Source organism: Chionomys nivalis, chromosome 7, assembly GCF_950005125.1.
Source record: "Chionomys nivalis chromosome 7, mChiNiv1.1, whole genome shotgun sequence".
NCBI lineage: Eukaryota > Metazoa > Chordata > Mammalia > Rodentia > Cricetidae > Chionomys > Chionomys nivalis.
In genome coordinates, this window is record NC_080092.1 from 62594299 (window position 1) to 62619950 (window position 25652).

The following is a 25652-nucleotide window of genomic DNA, read 5'->3' on the forward strand; positions in this document are numbered from 1 at the left end:
TGTGCTAGACCCTTGAGCATTCTCAGGGACTCTGAGGAGTACTTGGTTCACCATTTTTTCTCCAGACTCTACAGATCCAGTCAGCAGCACTCAGAGGTCTTTGCCCCTGACTCCATGTTTATGGAGGAATTCAGGGGGGAAAGACAGGAGGCTCTTGGAACAAGCAGTGCCTGAGCTAATGCAAACCCTCAATAAACATTCTCAGATAATTATTCCCTTGCCTAGTGCCCCATGTTCAATGTGTCGCAACACACAGCAGCCTTCCCAGATATGGAAAGGGAGTATAGGCCGAGAACATGACATCAGAAAGATCCAAGTTAGAGTACAGAATCTGCTACCTACTGGCTTTGCTGCTAGGGGGAAGTTTCTTAAGCTTTTGCTAGTCTCATGTATAAAACTGTGGGGATTAATGTGTTGATATGAAAACTAAAATGTGAATAATAGAAACAGAGATGCTATCATGCTATTTGATATCCAATAAATGGTAAAACAAATGCCAAAACATGACTTTTACACATTGTTCTCTATAGGAGACATGTGCGCACCTGTGTGCGTGTGTGTGTGTGTGTGTGTGTGTGTGTGTATTTAGGAGGTGAGATCAAGTATGGGAAATGTCAGTAGAGACTCCTGGTGCTTGAGGAGTTGCAATGGAAGAGGATCTAGGGGTGTCCGGGGGCAAGGTAAGTCTTCCTGGAGGGATGGTGTGGACAGGTTTGGGACAAAGGCATGAAGGAATGAAGGGGATCCAGTGCACAGGGCCCATGCTGACGCTTTTGGGAAAATACAGAAATATTTCCCAAAATGGCATTGCTTTAAATTATTTTTAAAGACCATTGTGCAAAATGGACTTTGGCGTTCAGATTGGGATTCATCGAAACAGTACCATTGGTCTTGATGGCATGGCATACATCTCTGACAACACACGATGGGCAAGATGAATGGCTCAAGTCAGGCTAATTACAGCAAAGCTTTTTCCTCAGAGAGATGGTCATGTGATCATTCTGCAAAGGCTCTGCCTCCCATCTCCCTGGAAGCAGCCCCTCCCTGTCTCTCATTGTCCCCACTGTCCAAGAGCAGAGCTGAGAGTGAACCATAGAATGGCGTTCTGGGCTTTCTCAGAGCTTCAGGAGGTCGCTAATATTCTGAAGCACAGGCTTCTGAGGATCCAGGGCCACTTTGCACCATCTCACAGGTGGGGATACAGAGGCCACCTTGGGCAGAAACTTGAATAATGTGATACAGCAAGGTGTTAATGGACTCTGGCTAACCAGATTCCATTCCTGCTGGGAAAATAAAACTGTTACAACCTCATTCTTCTTGCTCGTGCTGGGCTCTCAGCACCTCAGTAAACTCCAAGTTTTGATTTCTTTGTTTGAAAAGAGACATCCTCTTTTTTTCATTTCCTTTTCCCTCCCTCCCTCCCTCCCTCCCTCCCTCCCTCCCTCCCTCCCTCCCTCCCTTCCTTCCTATGTAGGGAGAAGTTTATCCCTCTTTGCCCAGAACTTTTCTGATTTCAGCACAGAAGGTCTTGCATCCCAGACCTTATGATTCCTCAGGGAAAACACACACACACGCATGCGCGTGCGCACACACACACACACAATGATGAATCAATAAAGTAGTTTACATCCTATGAATAGGAACCATCGCAGGGTCTCTAAGCATACAGAACAATTTTATAAATATTGTGTCATTATATCCATAGAAAGCACTGGGAGATGGAGATGAGGACACATTTGAAAACAAGCATTTGGCTTTTTTAACTACATTTCCTAAAATCCACACAAATGGTTAAAGGCAAACTCAGCCCTGGAATTCCATTGCTCCTGCATTCCACCGCAGTACACAGATACTGCACAAGTCACAAACAGGGTTTAGCTGGCACAGCCCTGGAGAGCCTCCTTCCTATGTAGGTTGCTCATGAGCTCCTGAGGATTACAAGGCTTCTGCCCACACAGATTGCTCAGTATCCATGACTAGACTACACAGACCATCAACAAAGACCCCCCTCCAGTCCATTTGCTCCAACTACCAGCCTCAGTCAAGACTCCGGAGCCCTTCTGCCTAAGACTGGGAAACGTGTTCTGAAAAGAAAGTGATTGGTTCATGGCATCCAGAGTTATGGAGACTATGAACCAGTCTTGGTTCCCAAGACCAACCACATCTGGTGAGGGCCTTCTTGCTACACCTTACCATTCTGTCTGGTGAAAGACAAAAAGGTGAGAACAGGCCCTTGTGTGAGAGAAAGGGGAATGAGCTCTTCAAAGGACCCTATGCCTTTGATAGCAAGCCCTTCTCATGATAAAAGTGATGCCACTAACACGTGCCCTCCGTCCCCCTGGTCTCCTAGTCTCTCATTAGGCCCCACCTCTTGCTATTGTTGCCAAACTACATTGTTTAGGGAATCCAGTCAAAGAGAGTCCATGGTGTCTAGCCAGAGACATCTTCTGGCGGGAGAAAGGAAAAGGAGGTCCCTCCAAGGCTGGCCAGAGCTCTGGGCCAAGAAAGAAAATGGAACCCATTTCTCTCTACACTTCAGGACCCTTGGCAGATGACAGGCTGATGTGTGAGGGCTGTGAATACAAATATATCTAGTTTCCAAGGCCGACTTGTCCATCTATCTACAGACCACATTTCTGTGAAACTTATGTGCCGTGGCACTTAGAAGGACACTTATTCATCACCTGGTTCAAGAGACTCATTCTACAGTTGGGTGGGGTGGGGACCAGGCTTGGACTAAACAATACCTCCAGGTCACACAGGTGACTGAGGAAGAGGGATGGGTAAGGCCCGCAAGTTTCTCATTTCAGCCCCACTGCAGAAGTGTACCCCTTCTCCTCATAGCTGGAGAAGGAATTTCACCTTCTAACCTACTCATTTCCACAGAAGGATGCTGTTGGGCTTGGAGCGCATGTACCACTGGCTAGCATTGGTTAGAAAGGGAAATCTGGAATGACTTTTCTTGGTGCATCCCAAACAGGCCTTCTTTGTTCCAAAAACACTCTTGGGGCCACCAATGAGGTGTGAGGTGGGACAGAGAAAAGATGGGACTGGGAGTGTTGGTGTGATAAAAAACCCCGGACCAAAGCAACCGGAAAAAAAGTTGCTTCTAACTTATGACTGCGGACATGGGGACAGGAGGTTGAGGCAGCTGGTCATATTGTGTTTGTGCCAGGAGGCAGGGAAAAATGGATGCTGTTGCTCAGACCCTTCTTTTTATCCATCCATAACCCCAGTCCTCGGAATGGCAATAGCCACACTTAGGATGGGTCTTCCTACTTTAATCTATTCTGGAAAATTCCTCACATACATACCTCCACATTTGTATCTCTGGTGATTTTAAATCCCATGCAGTTAACAGTCCAGATTAATCATCAGAAGGAGAGAAACGGTGAAATGTCTTTGAATCCTCAGTCTGGGCTAAGACAAAGGGAGGTCTAGGATCCTTCTCTATCATCCCTTTTCTACCCTGCATGTCCACCCAGCCCCTGCATGGAAAGAGAATGGAAAAAAAAAAGAGCCCAGGAGTCCCTAGTTGAGAGATCAGTTTCATGTCATCTTCTGGGTGACTGTGAGCAGATCTGACACCACCTCCTCACAGCTGCTAGGTGACCTTGAGCAGGTCTGCCACTCCCAGCCAATGGGTGACCTTGAACAGGTCTCTGACTCCTCACCACAGCCAATGAGCGACTTTGAGCAGGTCTGACCCCCCCCCCCCCCCCACAGACACACAGGACTAATGGGTAACCTTGAACAGGTATAACCTCCCCCAGGCACTGACAGTCCTTGACTTTGATTCTGCTCTTAGTAGGCCAGTGCAGTCATAGACTACAGGTCAGATCAGAGAGCTTATAAGACAGTTATCGCAGGCCTGGCCTTGGATGCAGAGAAATGGCCTTTGCCGTCACTGCTGGTGGGGACCATAGGATGTGTGCCTCCTAAATTGCTGTAGGAAGAGCTGCTGGTTTGTCCCACTTCTCAGCCCGAGAAGCACTCAGCAATAGCACCCATGTGCTCTGTGGCCTTTGGCTTAAGCGTTTGCCCTCTCTCAGTCTAAGTCAGGGCTTTTTAGTACCTTTTCACCCGAGAAAAGCTTCCACAACCCCTAGTATATAAAAATAGACACACAAATCAAACATTTAGTATAATAAATAATAAGGAAATGAGGTGTAGGACTAAAGACAAGGCTCAGCAGGTAGAAGCCCTTGTTGCATTAGCCTGCCTATTTGAATCCTTATCCAGACCCATAGTGGAAGAAGAGAATCAGCTTGAGCAAGCTGTTATCTGACATACATACACACACTATCTTATACCTGTGCCCCTACATGCACATCACATATACATATGCTCACAATAATTTAAAAACTAAAAAGAGACGTTTCTAAAACAATTCTTTACTATGCATATAATTTCACTATTTGATAATTTACACAGTGAAGCAAATTTACATACTGATGAATTGGACACATTTGTTTTTCCAATATAATATAGCCCAGTAATATTTAGGAGCTGAGGGATGATGGTAAGAAAATATGATTATAGAAAAAACAATAATCTTTCTATAAGAATAGAAAGGTGAATGTACATTCAAAACTCTGAAAGCCCTATGTTAATTTTAAATCTGAGCCCCAAATTTCCAGATAGCATCCACTGGTGCCATGACTTTCATGCACACGGGGTGGGTTCGAAGCCAAGGCTGCCATGAAGTTTCAGGATGTAACATGGGTGAGTGCTGTCGGAGGCCCTCAGATCTGTTACACATTCAATCTTGAACTAATTTTTGTTCTTTGCCTATTTGGAAATCTTCTACTGTTGCCAAATATTCCATGACCCCTGTAATTGGTTATGATGATGCGACTTAAGGGGCTTGGATCAGATGGGGACATTAGAACAGCACATACCTGGTAAAGCAGGGGTGACATTTACAAAATTAGATAAATGAGAGGGCAGTGGAAACAGACTATGCACACTTCTCTACACACTTCCTCTAACTGGAGCTTCTCTGGGGCTGTAAGCCAAGTTTTCACTTTTGGGTATCCCAATTCATTTTCTGTTGCTGCGAAGAAACACTGTGACCAAAAGCAGTTGGGGTAGGAAAGGGTCTATTTGCTTTGTACACTGTGATCACAGCCCAGTACTGAGGAGCTTCAGGCAGGAACCCAAGCAGGAACTACAGAGGAACTACGGAGGGACGCTACTCACTGACCTGCTCTCCAAGCTGAGGTTCCCTACCATCAGGTGACTCAAGTTTGTGTCAAGTACACAGAAACTAACCAACACAGCAGGCCTGAAGGTGTGCAGGAGGTTGCCTCCCATGGAGATGGATGTCATCTTCCTCCCATCTCCTCTACCCTTCTTCTAAGACTCCGACGCAGTGCCTGATGGATTGCCAGTCTGCAGACAGTAGCAGCGATGAGGATGCCAGCTGCACAAAAGCTGTGTTTGGACAAAGCTGCTCCTTTCTTCAAGCTGTTCAATTTGCTGCTGCCATCGCCGTGGGCCTGCCAGCACCCTGTCACTCAAAGCCACCCTCCACTGGAATTCAGACTCTGCAGGGCTGTGCACCAGTCAAGAACTGCAGGGCCAGTTCTGATAGTCACGGTAACATATGTCGGGGCAGCCCCTTCTCTCCTGACCTCTGACATGGCAGAGTGGTTAGATGCTTGCCAGCGCATCCATCTCCCAGGCTCCTGGCTTCCAGAGTTCTACTCTCGGCTGACTGAGGGTCAGAATATTAAGGTTAGGGTAGCTCTACCTTCTCTGCTTCCCTGGCCACACGCTTTCCTGGTCGCATGCTGCGGGAGAGATGCCTCAAGCCTTTGTAAGCAACATAACTCAATGCAGGGGCAGGGGAAAAGAGGAGACAGTGGACCCAGATCTCTACTGGCTCTGTGACCATTGCCTGCTTTGACAACCCAGGGGCAGGAGGGTGTCTCCTCTGTAAGGGGTAGGGCAGCAGAACATCACACTACAGGTGTGAAAGGTTTCCTGAGAAAGAGTGTGAGCCCTGGTGCACCGCAGGCTCTGTATATAGCAAACTTCCTCCCCTCCCCTCCCCTCCCCTCCTCTCCCCTCCCCTCCCCTTCCCTTCCCTCTCCTCTCCTCCCTTCCCCTCCCCTCCCCTCTCCACTACCCCTCCCCTCTATCCCTCCCCTCCCCTCTACCCCTCCCCTTTTTTCTACCCCTCCTCTCCCCTCTACCCCTCCCCTCCATGGATGGCAGATGGTAACCCAGAAACCACTGGGCCACAGCTACCAATTGATCATTAACTGCCTACTTCTGACACACAGAACAGCAGTAAAGGCGTATACTTTTTACTTCTCCCATGTACAAACCCGAGCCTGAGCCTCTCAGGGGTTTCTGGCGCTAACATAGGAGTCCTCTTCTTGTGAGTGGGACAATGGGACCTTATCACATATAGCTAAGCCTGACCCTGGTGTCTAGTGAGCCTGGAGACACATTCTGGAGCTAGGCACCATGGCACTGGGGTGGGACAGACCCATTTCCATGGTCTGAATTTGAGTCATCTAAGCTCTGTCAAAATCCATTTACTAGAGATTTCAACCTCAAACAGCCCTGGGCTGGGGCTGAGGTCTGACCTGGCCTGCCCAGTTCTGAATCCCCCATGGACGGCTGAGAGCCACCTGATGTCACTCCTCCTTCCTTTTCCTCACCTCACCCCATCTGAGGCACTAGGGTGGCCCCTGTGGGTTTCAGAGTACGACATTGGCTGGGTTAAGGAGTGGGGTTTGACCTTAAAAGATCCTTAGACATTTCGAAATGTTTATGCCTCCTCTGTGGGTGATATTTTAGATGCAAAAAGTTCAAATTCCAGTAAACAATCCTGAGAGTGTGTAGAACAATAGTTCTTAACGCTGGCAAACCCTGCAGATGATTGGCCAAGTCAGGGTATCCTCCAACACGGTTAGGTGATTGGGGACCTGGGAATTTCTGTCCTCTGTGTAGAATCAAAAATACTGTTATATAATTTAATTGACAGCTATAAAAGGACTGACATAGGCCACTCTGGTCTAGTTTTTAAAGTAGCTGTCATAACTCTCAGTTTTGCCACATGGCTCCCAGAAGTGTCATTACTGCTCTCTGTGGTCTGGCAGTTGGCCCCCATCCTCCAATTCATCTGTGGAATCTAATAACCAGCATGGTATAATAAGGGTGGAGACTTGGGAAGTGGTTAAGTTCTGAAGGCTCTGGATTATTCTGTATCACAGACTGGCTCGTTCTCTTACAAGAGTTAACCCACTTGCTGACACGTGAAAACCTCGGTTAGGACTATGTGTGGGGAGAGGGATGAGCCCTTATCACACAAGGAATCTGGCGGCCCCTTGATCTTGAATTTCCCACACTCTAGAACAATGAGGGATCAATTATTCAGCCTCGAGCACTTTTCCATAGCAGATGGAACAGACGAAGATACTACTATTGATTGCCGTTTCATGGCTGAACAAGCTGAGGTCCAGAGAGATTAGGCTACTTGTGCGGTGGATTTGAAGCAATGATCCCACCTGGGAAGTCCTATCAACTCTAGTGCCTTTCTTCCGGTCTTAGCACCCCCAACCGTCAATCCCCTCCCGTTCCTCTTGGAAAGTCACTGGTTAGATGTGTTGATGCTATGTATAAGTCATTACAGATTATAGCAGTCAACACATGGGTTGACTCGTGCAAACAAGAGATCAACTCCAGGCATGAGCTATCGACTGTTTGATGATATTTGTTTGGTAATTTTGCTAATTGTGCGTTCATCTGTCATCTGCCAGTGAGCAGTGAGCGACAGCAGGCAAACAGTAGGAGGCACCAGAGAGTTGGGAATCACATATGGAGGGGAAGCTTAAGACGGGGCTGGTCTATGGCTTAGATTTTTTTTTCCTCTATAACTAGAAAAAAAAAAAGCCCCCATTATGGCAATTGGGCTGTAGAGTAGCCTGGCCAGGTTCATAGAAACCCAGGTCACTGTAAAGGCACTATCCTGAAAGCCAATGTTGGCCCTTCTAAACAATTCTAACTCAGCACACTGGAGAAGCTCTCATCTGCAAGATGACCATGGCAGCAAGGACGTCCACGGAAATCCTGAGGGCAGCAGCACTCCCCAGGAGGTAGAAACTTCTAGGAGGTTTGCGATGGGGAAGGCGATGCAGTTCTGCTGCACCTCCTACCCTTTGTGCAGAATCCCTGCTCCAAGGTGGCCCCTGCCTCCTCCCACAGGCTACCTAGCCTCACCTTCCTTGGTTCCCTGGTTAGGCCAGGGGCAGCCAAGACACGGGCTTCACAAAAAAGCCACAGGTTGGAGCTTCATTCCTAAAGGTGAACTCTGAGCATCCAGTCCTCTCTTGGAAGCGCAGAACTGAGGCCCTTAAAGGTGGGGTTAGCCCTGCTACACTGGTTTCTGTGAGGCACACCCGCCCGAAGGCCCTTACTCCACTGTGCTGATGGAATTCTTACTCCTCTCAGCACCTTTACCTTCTTTATCTCGAGCCCCTGTGTCAACAAGTTAACTCAAACCCCACAACGCTGCCTTAACAGGGGTGCCCCAAGGGGATGCTCGGTATCCTAGGATTGCTTCAGTAAGTGACTCTCTCTCCTTGCTGTGCTGGCCCTTCCTCCCTCAGTTTCATCAGCCCTTCACACACAGCCCCGCCCCTTACCCACCTCCCACTCCGCAACTGGCCCTTGCTCACCTTCTTCACAGGGCTGCTCACATTTGTTTATGGCACACCCTTGAGTTCCCAGCCTCCTGTACCCCCGACAGAGATCCTTTCCCAAGCTCCCGCTGCGCAGGGGCTCATTTACATTTCACTCACCACCCTCATTTAGTTAATTTTCTACAGCTAATTCAATGTTCACCGAGTGGCTCTGGATGGCATTTGCATCCATCACCTTCCTGCCCTGAGATCCTGCTGAGATCCCCCACTTAGGCCAAAAGCAACAACATGGCTCCCTGCAGAAAAGCCTGCTGCAGGGTCAGCCTGGGCCTTTCTCCAGCTGCCACTGCAGAATCAAGCTCTGGGTGGGGCACAGCAAGTCCCCACTGCCTTGGCAGCCTTGCCCCCAGGGTAGAGGCATGCTGACCCTGGCCTGAGATCTCCTACCTTCTGACAGTTGCCTGTGCATCCATTTAGAGGTGACTGCCTGCTGCGCCAAGCATTTCTTTCACCTTACCCTAAAATAGCTCATGCTTCAGGGGGTGCCTCCTGGTGTCTAGATCATTACAAGGCTTGGGAAGGAAGAGAAGTAAAATACAAGACACTAGTCATTCCAAACAGGAAAAGCGTGACTGCTCATAAGTCCGGATAGAGGGCTCTTGGCTCCACTAGGCCGAACACATTCATCCTGGTGGCCTGGCCGGCAGAGCATCATGTTAGGCACCTGTCCATTTCTCGTTCTAGTTACCCCAAACTCCTCCAGTTCATTGGAGAAACTGTGTTAATGGACGGTTGCAATGAGCATCTGCAACAGAAGTCAGACCTTTCGGGAAACCCACTCTGTAAACTCCAGGGCCCTGTTCTTCATCTCCAGAGCCGTGAAGGCCTGGAGCTCATGTCTAGGTTTCCCCACACTTGCGGTCCTGAGAGATTTACTGGGATGCCACTGCCTGACCTGCTTGCTTCTGGGTTTCATCCAGGCTCCAAAGTCCATACATTCATGTGAAGGATGGCTGCACATGCTGAACTTTCTAGAAATGACCTCAGGACCTCACCTGTAGCTTGTTCTCAGGCCCTGCCGCAGTTTCATCCACCGTCTCATGGGCTGAGATACGGAATCCTGGTGACTCAGGAGTGATAAGGTAGTGGCTACAGACCAGAGCCCTGAGCCACAGTCTGGCCTATGAGTGCGTGTCAGGGTTACTGCATGTGAGAGTCGAATTAGGCGGTGGGCAGTGAGTGTGCTCCAAATGCTGAGAAGTCCTGCAGGCTCCCTGATCAAGGCCCCCTCTGCCCTGTCTGCCCTGCCCTGTGTCTGCTCAGCTGCTTTTGCAGCTCATCTCTGATATTGCTCAGCATCCCCTTCCCTAGCTGATTTAGACAGAGGTGACTTCAGCCTAAGGAGTCCACTACAGTCAAGACAAGAGAGCCTACACCTACTTAGTAGGGACTCCTGGATATTATCAGCTGAAAGGGTCTTCAGATTCTTCAGGTTACCTGCCTGGTTGCAGATGTATTCTGGGAGAAAGACTAGGTTCCAGCCCCTGTAGAGGGGACAGCGGGGAAGCGAACTCATTTAAACCTGTGGGGAGTCACCACTGGGTGAGATTCTCAGCCTCGTCCTTAAGAAGGTACCATTGGTACTTGTATTGACTGGTTTCATGTGTCAACTTGACACAAGCTAGAGTCATCAGAAGGTTCGAAGCCACAGGCATCAGATCCCAAGCCTTTGTTATGTCCTAAATCTGCTCTTCTCTGGGACCCAAGGGGCACATGGGTTTAATTAGGTCACCAGTACCACAGAAGAATTTCTTCACATCCCTCATCTGCCACCCTTCCAGGGACCCTGTGACACAAACCCAAGGTCATTAAATAAGTTCAGGCTCTGCTGAGGTGGCATTGCAGGGCCAGGAGAGGAAACTCGCTGTCAATCATAGACCGTGGTGCTGGGCAATCTCATGACCCTCCCAGAGCAGCAAAATAGGGATACCTATAACAGAGGGACACAAAAGTCCTGTGGAAGTCAGATGGGAAATGACACACACACAGAGCATTGTCTGAGTTTGGGGTACCTATCAGTGAGTTACTAAAATCAAAGGGTAAGGTGACCCTGAGGTCACTTCCATCATTTTCTAGACATTCATCAAACTGGAGGGGCACCCCCTCATTCATCCATCCCTCTGTTCCTGCCCGCTGTGTTTCCTCATGCATGGGTGAGGGACCCATGAAGACATTCTGTCAGGGCTGCCAGACAGGGTCCATGTGACGTGTCTGTACTGGGGACTGGCACATGCTAGGTACTCAGTTAATACCTACCTCCACTCCGCCCCAAGAGAAAGCTTGGGGCACCTTACCCAGCCCTGTCTCTGCTTCAGTGTTTTCATGATACTAGTCCTTGATTCACTGCATCCAGGGGTAGCCACTTTGATGTTGGCCATGGTACATGGCCAACATTTTGTGGTGTATGTGGGCGGAGGGGGAGCAGAGATAGATGTCGGCTGTCCTCCTCGGTCATCCACCTAGTTCTTGAGACAGGGATCTCTCATTGATCCTGGAGCTTACTGAATCGACAAAGCCATCCAGCAAATCTCAAGGAATTGCCTGCCTCTGCCTTCCCAACACTGGGGTTCCCAGCATTGGGGTTACCAGTACTGGGGGTCTAGACAGATATCTTTGCTGAGCACTGGAACTCAGGACCTTAGGACAAATGTCTTCCCAACTGACTAATTTTCTCAGCTCATACACTTCTTTTTTAACCAGACCTTTTTTTAAAAAAAATGTTTTTCACCAGAAAGCAAAATATATTCATTGCAGGGAATTTGGAGTGCACCAAGAAAATGAAAACAAATCACCCCAGGTTCTCTGAACCTTTTCAAGCATTTTCTTGCCTTCCTCTCCCTGTGCAGACTGCTCTGTAAGCTGGTGAGATCACCCTCAATAAACAGTGCGGTTTCCTGCTTTCTCCTGCTTAGGATATAGCAAGCCCTCGCTCCACAGTATAAATGCAGTTTTAATGGCTACCCTGTGATTTATCTAAGCAGCCTTGTCTACACTGCCCCACGTCCATGAACTTCCAAACAATGCTCTTCTAAGTCAAAGATGCACGGATATCTAATTCCTAGGCTCAACTGCTGGCGTTTGGTACCCAGCAGATGCTGACTTCTCAGGTTTGCAGATACCCGCCCCACCTTCAGCAACCCCACTACCATTTTCTGATGATCTAGGTTGGGAGGGATGTGATAGTCGTGGATCAGAAAGCCAAGGCTTTCTTAGGGAACAGCGCCTCAGGCTTGGCCCAAATCCCCAGGGAAAGATCACTGCAAACCTGTACTCTCATTTTCCCCTTTTCTGGCCTACTTTGAATAAAGCCCCAGGGCAGATGGGTTTCCCGAGCTACCAAGACTTTAAATATCTGCCTGGGGCTTCCCAAGCTGGATTCCATAAATACTTTAAATATTTTCCTTCCTATTCTTCTGCCAAAATATGGGCATTTTGGAGGGTCAACCTAGAAAAGAAGAAAAAGCCTTCTTGGTGAGAAGAATGGGGATTAGAATGCAAAAACTGAGTGTCCCCAAACACTGGGGCCCGCCAGGTTGGTGGCTACCATCCTGCCTCCTTCAGTGCAGGGAGGGCTGGCTCTTGTCAAGTCTGCTGAAGCCTGCCCAGCTGCCCAGAGAGGGCACCACATCCCCACTGTTCCCAGTGGTCCCCTAGATTTTTACTGTTAAGGTCTCTCTGCATCAGTCACTTCCAGCCAGCCTTGCTCACACTCATATTAGCTCCGTGAACTGGCTGGAACAATGGCAGCCTTGGAAGTGTTGAGATCTTTGCCCGTGGTCAAACAATCAGCACCCGGTGGTGTGGGACTCAAACCCAGACAGGGCCCGTGCTTATTCTTATAAACCCAGCTCTGGCCTTTACCCGCTGCCCACTGGCCAGGGTTGATGTCTGTTCAACACAGTGAGTTTGCATGTGGGGCTAGTCCTCACCCAAGGACTGTTAGCCCAAGATAACCCTGCTAATCTGTTGTGGGCTCTTTAGCCCAATTGGCCCAATGCAGGATGAGACCTAAGTTTCACTCTCCTATTCAGTCACACTACCAGAGGGATGATGCACGCTTGCAATCCCAGCACCGGGAAGGCTGAGGTAAGAGGGTTGGGAGTTTGAGGTCAGCCTAGATCACATCGTGACTTCAAGGCCAGCCTGGGTAACAAGTAAGATTCAGCCTTTAAAAGAAGAAGAAAAATAGACTGTGACAGACTTAGAAGTTTTCTTGAATATTCCAAGGGTATCTCCTGAGGTGTGTTCTGTTTATTGAGGATTTCACAATCCAGATAAGGTCAGACTATGATTTTTCTCATTGATCCTCCCAATAGCTCTGTGGGATAGAGGGAAGGAATCAGAGAAGGTACGTATATTTCTTAAGGCAGCAAAGCCTCTCGGTAATAGGGTAGGTTTACAAGCAATATTTGTTGTTTTCGGACCTGGTCATTTTGCCTTTATTCAGTCTCTTAGGTTTTAGAGAAAGCCACAGTACAGAGAAGGGAAGGCCATTTAAGGTCACATAACATGTCAGCTGAGCAAGGCTAGGACTAGATCCAACTCCTCCAATTCCTTGGTCCTGCTCCATCAAAACGGAGTATGAATAGACTGGGAAAATGCCCATTGTAGCGAGAGGCTCCTTCTGTCTCTGAAAGGCAGAGCAGTTCCACTGCATCCCTACAGTGGGGCGAGCCCCACAGCACTGCTGAGACACACCAGGAAGTCCAGAACTTGGAGGAGAGGACAAGGGGTGGCAGACAGACCCCTGTGCACAGGGCTGTGGCTAACTGAGGAGAACACCCCAGCAATGCTCACCACAGAAGTCCTAATTACACTCCAGCAGGCACAGGCAGCTGCAAAGGGGACTCAGGGTACAGCTGGGTTGTCACTTGCCCATATAAAGAGTAGGGTCCCAACCACTCAGCAACTGTGCAGATGTAGTCTTGGACGCAATGGAGTGGTGACAGTGAAGGGGGCTCTTGCTGTCTGGTGTCCTGTGCTGGCAATTGGACCCATGTTTTTCTGCATTCTAGGTAGGGGATATGACATTGAGCTACACTGAGCTATGTCTCTAGCCCTTCTTTTTACCTTTTATTTTCTGAGACAATTTCACTAAACTGTGTAGCTTAGCTTTGAACTTACTTTGCAGCCAACGCTTGAACTGACTATCCTTTTGCCTGAGTGATCTAAATAGCTGGGATTATAGGCTCACACCAGACCCAGCTTCTCATTTGTTTCCCTACCTGGACCCCTGCAAACTGCCAGGAATGGTCATGTGACCAGCACTAGCTGGCTGGCATGCAAGCTCCTAGTTCTCCTATTCAGCTCCATTATCTGGCCCTTTCACAGGCTAAGCCTGGTCTCAGGCTTGTTGGCCAGCTAGGCATTAGCCTGGCTTATTCCATAAACCCCAACACAAGCTAGCCTCCCAGTCCTGGCCCATTTGACAATATGACCTAGTTTCCTATAGATCACCCCAAGACGTCTTTTACCTATGTCCCTTTTTGGGAAGTGGGCTATGTCTCAGGAAGAAGCCTTGCAAGCCTATCCCTATGGATGAACATTTGCTCAGTAGGAACAGAGGTGAGGGATATTCATCCACTCCCTCCTCTTCACTGCATCCCCATCCTCCCCTTCCTCCAAGCAATACATGGAACACAGCCATGTACTAAACTGGAGAGAGCTTAGCTGGGGAAAACATAGCTACCACACTCAGAACTTGGAGTGGGAACACAATTATCCATCAAATTCAGATCGCTGTAATATGGGAGCCATTGCAGAGGACCTTGTATATGAAAGAAACACCACTGAGGGTCGGAACTAGTCCGGGTGTCACAGGAACCCTGAAATTTAAAAGGGAATGGAGGTCAGTGAGATCTCACTGCAAGGTACGTGCAATATATGTGAAGGCAGAGAAGTCTCTCTTCCTGGAAAAACAGCAGGGACTATAGAACAGGGGCCTGGTGTGCACAGAGGCTGGTTACAGACGGGGAGGGGAGGATTACAGAGGGCCTTGAGGTCAGGTTGCATGGACCACCACCTAAGCCTGGGGTGGGGGGATACACTGGCTGAGATCTCCAAGTAACTCACATGGGAACCTGGTAGGGTACCTGGCACAGAACAGTGACACAGAATAAAAGCACTGCGGCTGGTCATTGGTAGCTCACGCCTTTAACTCCAGCTCTTGGGAGGCAGAGGCAGGCGGATCTCTGTGAGTTCGAGGCCAGCCTGGTTTATAGATGAGTTCCAGGACAGGCTCCAAAGCTACACAGAGAAACCCTGTCTGGGGTGGGAGGGGAAAAAGGGGAGGGAAGCACGCAAGGGAGGTGGACAAGTAGGGTTCCAGGGACTCCTCATTATGAAGAAACCCCACTCTAACCACCATAGCACCACAGAACCTATGCAGTGCATCCCTAAAAGGCCCCAACTGAAAGGCTAGTGGCCACCTGGTGAGCATTCACTACCAGATAAAGAGACATAGTTATGACCAGTGGTGGTGCATTGGAATAGTTAAGGGCTATAGCTATTGGGACCAGGAGGCTGGGGAAGCAATGGTGGTCAGACAGCAGCCAGCCCAGAGACCAGAGGTGTTTCTTTTTGTGTAAGGCAGAGTGGAAGGGATAGAAGTTCCATGGGGAAGCAGCCTCTGCTCATTCTGGGGCAGAAGGGAAGGGATTAACAGCTGTAACTGGGAGTAAGAGGCTCTGGGCACAGCCCAGACCACGGTGCTGCTGTAATACCAACATCCCCTCCTTCAGCAGTCACAAGTCTTCATGCTCGCTGTCCATTTGATTGCCTATGGCAGACTGGGCACGGGGGCATCTGGATACAGCTTTCCTGTGGAGGATTAGTCTCACGAACACTGCCACATAGTTACCCTGCATTGCGAAATGAGTTACACAGAAATTGATTTTTAAAATGTAGATCTATTTACAGTTGGGTGGAAGCAGAGTGGGGTTGTCTAATTTCTACTCTCCTACACTCTGACTAAACATGCTAATTCTGCAAATGAGAGAAGGGTGATAGTCTGGTAGCTGAAGCGCCAGAGCCTGGAGTCAGAGCTTTTAGCCAAGTTAGCTTCTAAAGTCCTGGTTCATTGCAAAGGGCAGAACACAAATGTGTTTGGGAGTAAATAACCAAGGTGCTCGCTGGACTGCTAGGAAGTAGGGGAATCTGAGTGGCCCCAGGAGTGGGTAAGGAAGGGCTGGACCAGCATTTCAGGAGTGGATATAAGGTCACAGACCATGGCGGACACGGGGGAGGTAGAAAGCCTTTAGAGCATGGTGCCCGCTTGTCAGGGAGTCCTAGACGCAGGTCCTTGCTGACCACCTGCTTTTATCTCTCAGCCGGACACCCAATCTCTCCCCACAGCTGAGAGGTGTCAGGACCTTTGGAGGTCGCCTCAGAGGAAAGACCTAGTTGATGGAAGACACTAGGTCTTTCAACAGCCTGGGAAGAGGCAGGAGTGTATGTTTGTGTGGTAGTGGGGAGAGTGCTTGTGGGCTCCAGATCTCAGGTTCCTTTTCAGAATCTATACTTTTTCCTATTGGGTAACTCAAATGTAAGGAACATGCAGAAATGGATGGAGGACAAAGAGGCCACAGATGAGTGAGTGGCAGGCCATTGCTCAGTGACGATCACTATGGAAACAAGTGGCAGAGATAGACAGAGGGTCTGATGTCAGGGGTCAAGCTTTTTTTTTACTCCTGGCTTCACATTCTTCCAGGGGAAGATGGTTTGTGTTGCTAAGATATAATTCCAGTCAGATAGCAGGAGGGGTGGGTAGGGAAGAAGCTTGGCTTCATTGGCAGAGTGCCAGATAATAGCTACTGTCCCCATTGGAGGACCTCGTGTCACCAGGCTGACTTCTGAGGACCACAGAGGCCATGCCGCTGGCTCTCATAGACCTCTTATCCTACTGATAATTGGACGCTGTCACCATGAATGCACCACCTTCCCTCCAAGTACTGGGATGTCAACTTTGTGAGAGCTCTTACAGGATATAAAAATTGCAACCTGCTAATTCTCCAAGTAAAATTTCTAATCTCATGAAACCGTACCTATCTTGTCAGACGCATTTACACAAGCAAACACTGAGGTTCAGAGATGCGCCGAAGGGCACAGGGTGAGGAAATGACGGGAGGAAACTTCTAAATTTCAGAGCACTGTCTCACTTCTTCACCAGCACCAAGGGGAGCCTAGGGAAGGAGAGGGCAAAGCTTAGCCTTGCTCTGCAGAACCACAGCGAGGACAGGAATCACCACCTCTGCTACATGTATCCTCACGTCCCACTTCAGGGGTGCGCGCGTGTGTGCGTGTGCATGTGTGTGTGTGCGTGTGTATGTGTGTGTGTAGGCCAGAGGAAACCTTGGATAATATCCCTAGGTACTATACGCCATGATTTGTGTTTGAATTATTATAATTTTTGTGTGTTTGGGGGCTTTGCCTGCATCTATATCTGTGAACTGTGTGTGTGTGTTTGTGAGGGGGGAACTGGCTCATACAGAGGCCAAAAGTGGATGCTATGTTCCCTGGAACTAGAGTTATAGATGCGGTTGTGAGAGTTAGAGTCCCCATTTTACTGGTGAGGAAACTGAAGTTTGGGGTTCTGTCCTTGCACTCTTTCTCCTGACTCATTCTTAGAATTCCGCTGTAGATTCGCTTTTGTGCAAGGAACCCAGTCCTGGCAGGATGCGTGTTAGCTAATGAGGACAGTGAGTCACTCAAACGGAGGTTTCTGTGTTGAGGTCCTTGGGTCCCCCAGGGGCATAAATTCCATGTGAAATCTCTGCAAGGACTTGCAGAAGCTTCTAAGTGTTCCCTGCTATGGATTAGCAGCTTTCATTTGGTGCCGCTGTGGTTAAGGTTGTTTTCTTTTCCTTGGGCTTCCAGTGGGGCTTCAACTTCTTCTGGGGGTGCTGCCTTGTGGAATCCAGGCTTTATGGGTTAGGAAAAGGAGGAACATTCACGAGAGCACTCAGCCGGGGCTCAGCACAGTGACCGAGACAGGACAGCAGGGTCAGAGTGTGATGACAACTGTACAGCTTGGACTGGACAGTTTACACCCATTCACACACCCATTCACACCCATTCACATGCCCGTTCACACCCATTCACATGCCCATTCACACCCATTCACACACCTGTTCACACCCATTCACACACCTGTTCACACACCCATTCACAGCCATTCAAGAAAGAAAGTCAAAGTGAGGTGTGCAGCCAGGAGTTCCATTACAGATAAAAACCATGGTGTCCAAAGGAGAGGGGGCCAAAGCCTTAGTACTTGGCTGTAGGCGGAGCTTATAGGGCAAAGGAAGCTCACTGATAGGCTGCAAAGAAAGGTGTTTAGATGGGATGTGGCCTTGGGCTAGTCCCTCTCTGAACTGCTCTTTTTCTGGGTTGGATAGGCACATTTCTGCCTCGCCTCCTTCTAGGATTCCCATGAGGGAGGAAGTCCCAAGGATGGGATGAGCTAATAGTGATGAGAGGCTTTGTCACACAGGAAACAGGAATGTTTCACACTGGACCCAAGGCCACTGTCATCACTCTATCCCTCTCCCTCCAAAGAAAAAATGATCACCTCTCCAGAAAATGGACCAGCTAGACCAGCTGGATGCCCATCCCTCCCTCTCATAGCTTAGAGTTGGCAGTCAGGGTTTAGAGGAAGAGCCAACCGACCCCACTGTTCCCTGATGTTGGTGCTGAAGCTGAGCTCCTTCAGGGTAGCAGGTGATGCTCAGGATTGGAAGAGCAACAGCCGTGGCTGTGACTTCTAAACTGATCTCTACCCTGTCTCTAGGTGGCTGGCTGGGTCCTACAAGGACATTATCTTGGGAAGTGGATTCCACCCTACTTCCTGCTTTGAACCCCTGTGCTCCACAGTGCTAGCTGGAGCAAGACACCTACGCAGAACTCATGGGGTCAGGGAACCTTTGGAGACAGTGTGTGACCAACCCTCTGTGGAACGGGTCAGAGATCACACAGCCGTGCCTCAGAGAGTTGAAAGGGACCTTAAAGTTCACTTAGTCCTCCAGATGGAAGCCCTGTCCTGTGATGGTCACCACCCACCAGGATCACAGGCTCCAAGCTCTGAAGCCACCTAGCCTCTAGCTGCATGGTGCCATGACCCCCCATAGCATCTGTGTGCAGCTGGCACCGTGTGAGGGCTAGCCCTGGCTCTAGAGCATTTGGGACTTGCAAGGCTCACTTGCTTCCTAGCAAGGGACCTAGGCAAGTAGAAGCCTCTTAAAACTTGTTCTGGGAGTCAGTAAGGGACTGTCAGTGTCAACCTTTAGCGATTACACAAAGTACTGGGGAGGAGTCAGCATGTTTGTGTAAATACAGTAAGATGTGGAGGAGGTGGTGATTTAGAACGAAGAGCTATCTTGTATATCTTCAGCCAAAAGGTCTTAATGGCAAGTCTACATTGCATGACAAGGACACAAGAGTGGCCACCCACACAATGTATGTGAAGGATCGGGTAGGACTATGCAGAAACACGGTTTTCTGAATGGTCACTGACTTATAAATAATAGTTACCTTTCCTGTTGCTATGACGAAATACCCAGCAAAGACAACTTAAGGAAAGAAGGGAGGGCTTGCTGTGGCTCATGTTTTGAGGGTCCAGGATGCAGTTCTTCATGTGGGGAAGGCATGGTGGCTTGAGGCAGGTGGTCACATTGCATCTGATGTTAGGATGCAAAGAACAATGGATGCTTGTACTCAACTTCCTCCTTTTTCTTCCTTCTAGAACTCTGGACCATGGAAATGTGTCACCACATTCTGGGGAGTCGTTTGGTCTCATTTAACTCAATCTAGATGATCCTTTCACAAACGAGACCAGGAGTTGGCCTCCTAGCAACTGAAATCCTATCAAATTGACAATCAATATCTACTGTCACACTGGCACTTGAATTGAGTAGATTGTTCATACACCGTTAAGTGCTGCTCTTTAAAAATGCTCCTAACCATTACAAACATCATTCTGAGATCCATTAAATGGCTCAGGGGTAAAGGTGCTTTGCTGCCAAGCCTGATGACCTGAGTTTGATTCCCCGGGACCCATGCGGTGGAAGGAAAGAACTGACTTGCATAGACCTACATATGTTCCATGGCATGTGTGTATGTGCGCCTGTGTACTTACACGTTAAATAAACAAATGTAATTTAAACAGTGCCATGAACTAGGTATACAAAAACAAGGGGTGGGGAAAAATTGGATATCCCACATCCCAAACTATGAGCAAGTTTTCTTCACTATGGGAGGATCCCCTAATGGGCATAGAGATACTGGGAGGTGAAGATATGGCATGGCAAGCACCCCTGGTGCCCTCCCGGATGGTGGGTCTTTCTCTAGGAGACAGTTGGTATAACTAGTACTCTGTATGCTGAAAAACTGGAGTCTCAGCTCTCACCTGGGGCCAGGCCATGGCCTGTCTAACTGGTACCTTCAGAGCCTGGCACAATAAACCGCCTTGCTTTTGAGAGTTTCTAAGTTCTATTTGCAAAGAATTAAATTCATACTAATAAAGTAAATATATTTTATATGTTGCCTCGAGAATCTATGATTTCTTATTTTATTCCAAGAAAGCACAGAATTGAAAAAATGTTTTTAAAAATATGCCCAAGATCACTGTCATGAGCCATAGATCACATCCTTCCTTGGAGTCCACAGGCCTGTGACCCAGCCTGACCAGATAGATGATCAAAGTTCTTGGAATGCATGAGTCTCAGTTCCCACACTTGTGATTGAGAGAAGGCACGTCTCACAACAATGCTGGTTGGCTGTCATGTGATTTGGAAGAGTGAGCCATCTAAAGCCCTGAGCAGCACAAGGCATGGCACACAGAAGGCCTTCCTGGGGATTTAGTGATCATCTTCCTATTCTCCAAGATATAAATAACTGTTGGCATTGCTCATCCTTCCAGACGAGGCAGCAATGACACACACCTTTAATCCCAGTAGCCACACTAGCTTTCTATAGAAACCAGGCGGTAGTAGTACACACTCTTAATCCCAGAACTAGAGAGGATTATAAAATGGGAGGAGACAGCTCTCAGTCTTATTCTGAGGTTTCCTGGAGGCAGGATCACCATTTACGGACTGAGGTCGAGGTAAGAGCCAGTGGCTGGCTGCTTTGCTTTTCTGGTCTTCAGGTTGAACCCCAACCGTGTTTTCAGTTTTTATTAATTGTGTTTCAGACTTCTAGGTGCTTCTGTGCTGTGTTTCTTTTCCTGTGGAGATGCACAGAAATGTCTCCACAGTCCAAAGAAACTACTCCACTGGAGCCCAGCTTAAGGTGCCCAATGGGCTTAGCCTGGTCACTTACATTAACTTAGAAGACGAGGGCAGCAACATCACTGGAAAAGCCCACTCCAGCATGAGTGACCACTCACGCCACCTGGATCCTTTGCCCAACCTGCAGGCAGCTCCACTGAAGAGTCCGCCCTCATTCTCAGCAATTACTTAATGCTTATTTGACCTTGGAAAATTGTGAGCTTCCTGGGTCTTTAAAGCCGCTTGTGAATTTTATGGACCTCTTGAGCTTCTCTCTGTCTGCTTCCTTGTAGGAGAAACAGATCCAACACCTAGCTCATTCTTCTAGCTAAACAGGCCTACAGAAGGACCAAACCCCACCACCACCACACGCATAAAGAAGCAGTGTCAGAATGAAACGCAACTCTATAATGAATGCAGATCATGCTCACCCGGCAATATAGAGACAAAGTCTATTCTGCTGCCTGTCACTTGAAAAGTAATAAAGCAATAGCAAAGTGATATATAGAGATATATATCCATACACACACACATATATATCATATAAAATGCACGCCAACAATGAGTGCCCCTCTTGAATACTGAGGAAAGATGGGATTGGTAGCTGGGGCAACAAGGTGTGGGGACATGGGACCTCTAACAATAATGCAAATCAGGTCTTTTGATGTCAACTCAGCCATAATTCCTCACCCTAATTGCTTTGACCATGTCCAGGCTGAAGCCCAGAGAGGGGCAGGGACTGACCTCAGCACCCTGAATGATTAGAGGCAAAGACCTAGTGAGCCCCTGGTTCCTTCCTGTGGATTCAGTGCTTTCTTGCATGTCTTCATCGGCAGGGGTGCAGGCAGAGTGGACCTGAAAGAAACCCAGCCCCTTCCACCATCTCTGCTGCATTCGCATTCACTCCTTTCTCAGGAAGAAAAGAGTTCTGAGCTGCTGGCACCCATTCACTGGCAGCCCGGCAATTACATCTTTTATTATAAAACTGTCAGTTAACAAATTGATCTTTGGCGTATGATTTAGGTCCCCACGTATCCAGACCTCATCTATTCCTTGGCAGACTATGTACTTAGAGTCAGAAAATCCTGACTGTGAATCCTGCCCCTGTCACTTCTTAGCTAAGTGACACAGGTTCTTATAACTCTCAGGGCATCCGTTTTCCCTGTTGTAAAACAGGAATAACAATGACAGCTACCTGGCAAGACTATTAACGCAATAACAGGACTCTGGAGTGCATGTCATGAATTAGGAGCCAGGATGGGTGCTTTCCATGGGTGAACTCCCACTGTCTTCACAGCAAACCTGGGACATGGCACCTGTTACTAATCCCATTATGTAAATGAAGAAACTGAGGCTCTTGGAGAATGATTCCTTGCTTACGATCACATACTGTTGTGTGGTGGTAAGGATGAGAAATGTCTCCCATAGCTCCATGGATTTGAAGACTTGGTCTCTGCTTGGTGGTGATGTTTGGAGGGTTAAGGAATCTTTAGGAGGCAGAGCCTTTCTGGAAGAAGCATGCCAGGGTGAGAGGGCTTCAAGAGTTTATAGTCTTACCTCGCTCTCTTTGCTTCCTGCATGTGGGGAGAGATGCACATTCTTAACTTTCTGCTCTGGCCCTGCCTTCCCTGCCATTATCAGCTCTCTTTGGAACCCAAAGCCAAAGCAAACGCTTCCTTCCGTGGGTTGGTCTTGATCTTGTCATTTTATTACATCAACATGACAGTACTAATATGCTACATAAGAGGTTGTACTGAGAGGTGCCAGGCCAGACATCCCTGATTCCAGAGTGGACAGATCTGGAAGCCACGCCTTTTGGGGCTATGAGCTTAAGGCCCCTCACTCTCTCGTGAAGCATGGCCAGTTTCTTCAGCCTACGGGGGGAAGCAGGGCCACCCTTAGGGGTTGTTAGTAAGCTTGTGGGCCTGTCCAGTGCTCCTTTTTCCCTGCTATCCTCTTGGAAAAATGCCATTGTACTCAGTATTTCTAGGCGTTATCCCAGGGAAGGGGTGCACTGGGTACCAGGTGTGACCAATTTGCAGGAATCCATCCAAATGTCTCTGTGTGACAAAGGCACTTTGTGTGTTTGTGTCACATTTTAATGTAACAAGCTTTAGCAAGAAAGACACGTGTCTTCAAAGTGCCTTTGGGTGGAGGGAGAGGAAGAGTAAAAGCTATAGAACACACACACACACACACACACACACACACACACAGAGAGAGAGAACCAGAACAGCTGATAATGAACAATGAAGAGAAGACAGGTATTTGCTATATTCTCCCTCAAAATTTTACATACTCTCCAATTTTATCAAATCAAAAGCTTGTGCCAGTGAGAGCTGGGGTGAAGATATGATGCCCGGAACCATGGCAGTCACACCTCTCGTGTTGAGTTCTATAACTTGATCCTCACTCTTCCCACCTCTGCAATGGGAATAATAACAAGACCCATTTCTTGGAGCTGCTGTGAAGACAAAAGGAATGAGTTTGTGCTCCACACCATCATCTGATTGCTCAGGTTGTACACAGCAGAAAACAGGAGCCAACCATGGATAGTATCTGGGTCCCTGAGGGCAATCATCCGGCCACTGAACTGACTAGTCCCCCCAAAATATTATCTTTAGACTTTCAGCTACGAGAAATGATTAACTTAACTCCCTCATCAGCCATTCAAGTTTGGGGCTTTTATTATTTATAATGTTATAGTTCATGTTCTAAGGAAAGAAACTGAAATTCAGAAGATCTATATTCACAACGGGAAAAATAGAAGAATAAAGGTAGAATTAAACAAATGGTGTATATGCAAAGCAGAATATCAAGTAGCCAGAAAGTCAGAAAATTGTTTTATGATATAAGAAATAATCTTAATGTAATTATGGTACATGAAAGCTGTAATATATAAACTTGAAATGCTAGAAGAAAACACCACCAATAATACATACGTGTGCATATATTTACATATATACACATACATACATACATGCAAACGCATACATGTGTATGTTGAAGTGCAGGGGATAGAAACCAGGGCTTTGTGAACACTAGGGAAGTGATGTACCACTGAATTACATCCCAGCCCTTCCTTAAATATTAATATTGGGGGACTGGAGAGATGACTCAGAGGTTAAGAGCACTGACTGCTCTTCCAGAGGTCCTGAGTTCAATTCCCAGCAACCACATGGTGGCTCATAACCATCTGTAATGAGATCTGGTGCCCTCTTCTGGCATATGGGCATACATGGAGGCAGAACACTGTGTACATAATAAATAAATTAAAAAAATATTAATTTTGGTTCATGTGTTTTATTAAGTGCTTTAGTTTCTCCTTACTTGACATGCCTATCATTATTTTCTCTATCCTCTTCATCTTCTCTTTCATCTTCCTTTTCTTACTTCCTTTCCCATCCCCTTCTTTCTTCCAGTGGAGTCTTACTCTCTCTCTCTCTCTCTCTCTCTCTCTATATATATATATATATATATATATATATATATATATATATATATATCCTAGCCTGGCTTTAAATGTCAGCTCTTCATATATTAGCCTCCTGAGTGCTAGAATTACAGGCATGCACCACCACACCTGGATTAAATAGTACATTTCTAGACTATAAAATACATATAAACATTAGAAACAGAACGAGGAGATCATCTTTACAGGATGCACCCAAAACTTGAAAGCATGATAGCACACTGAGTTGTGAGGTGTGGGCAATCCTTTCCTTGTCTTTGTGTCCGCACAGACACTGCCATCTCCTTATAATAAACACATGCTGCCTCATTGCCAGAAGCTCACCATGCAACTCGCCAAAATACCAAGGCGGGATTTCTAAGCTCACTGTCACCACCTTCAGATTCTGCCAGGTCCATCCCTTTAATCAGCTCAATAGATTTTCATTGTGTGTTTAACATATACTTAATACAATGCAGCAACAATATTTATAAGCAGCTTTCCCTAGATGCCATGATCATCAGTTTGTGTGCATTATTAGTAATCCTATCAATACTCCAGAAAGCATTGAGGGAGTTGATTCAGATCGGTCTGAGGCTACAGCTCTCAGGTGATAGACTTGACACTCAAATCCTGGACTACTGTGCCTACTTGGCTGCTGGCTTCTTCCATCTACTGTAAAAGAAACATAAATCAATGTAATCTATAAGCCTGGCTTTAAAGACCAGAAGCCACAAGGCAGCTCAGAGGATCATTTCTGGAGATGGCAGAGTTGCCTGTATTGACTGGGGTAAGTTGATGGATTAGAAGGAAGGAGCAGAAATGGAAATTGAGTTTTCAGGTGATGGGAGGCCTGAGAGGCTGAACTTTGGGTTTAAAGGTATTTCGTTGGGCAAGCGGGAGTCAGGAAGCATCCTTCAGTCGCCATGGAGTGAGAGGGCTTGAACTATATTACTCTGAAGGGGACACTTATGCAGGGACCTGAAGCTGAGGTAGAGAAAGAATGTGCCATGTTCACTTGCCACAGGCTCAAGGGTTTATTAACACTTGGTCCCCAACAGGTGGCACCATTGGGGAGGTTGGATCTAGGGCCTGCAGGTGACCTAGAGCCACAGAGGCATACCTTCATGGTCCTGAGGTCCAAGGCTCTGCATCTTGACCTGCTGAGATGTGACTCAGCAGTCTCATGCTCCTGCAGCCACAGAAGCCACCTGGTTCCCTTGT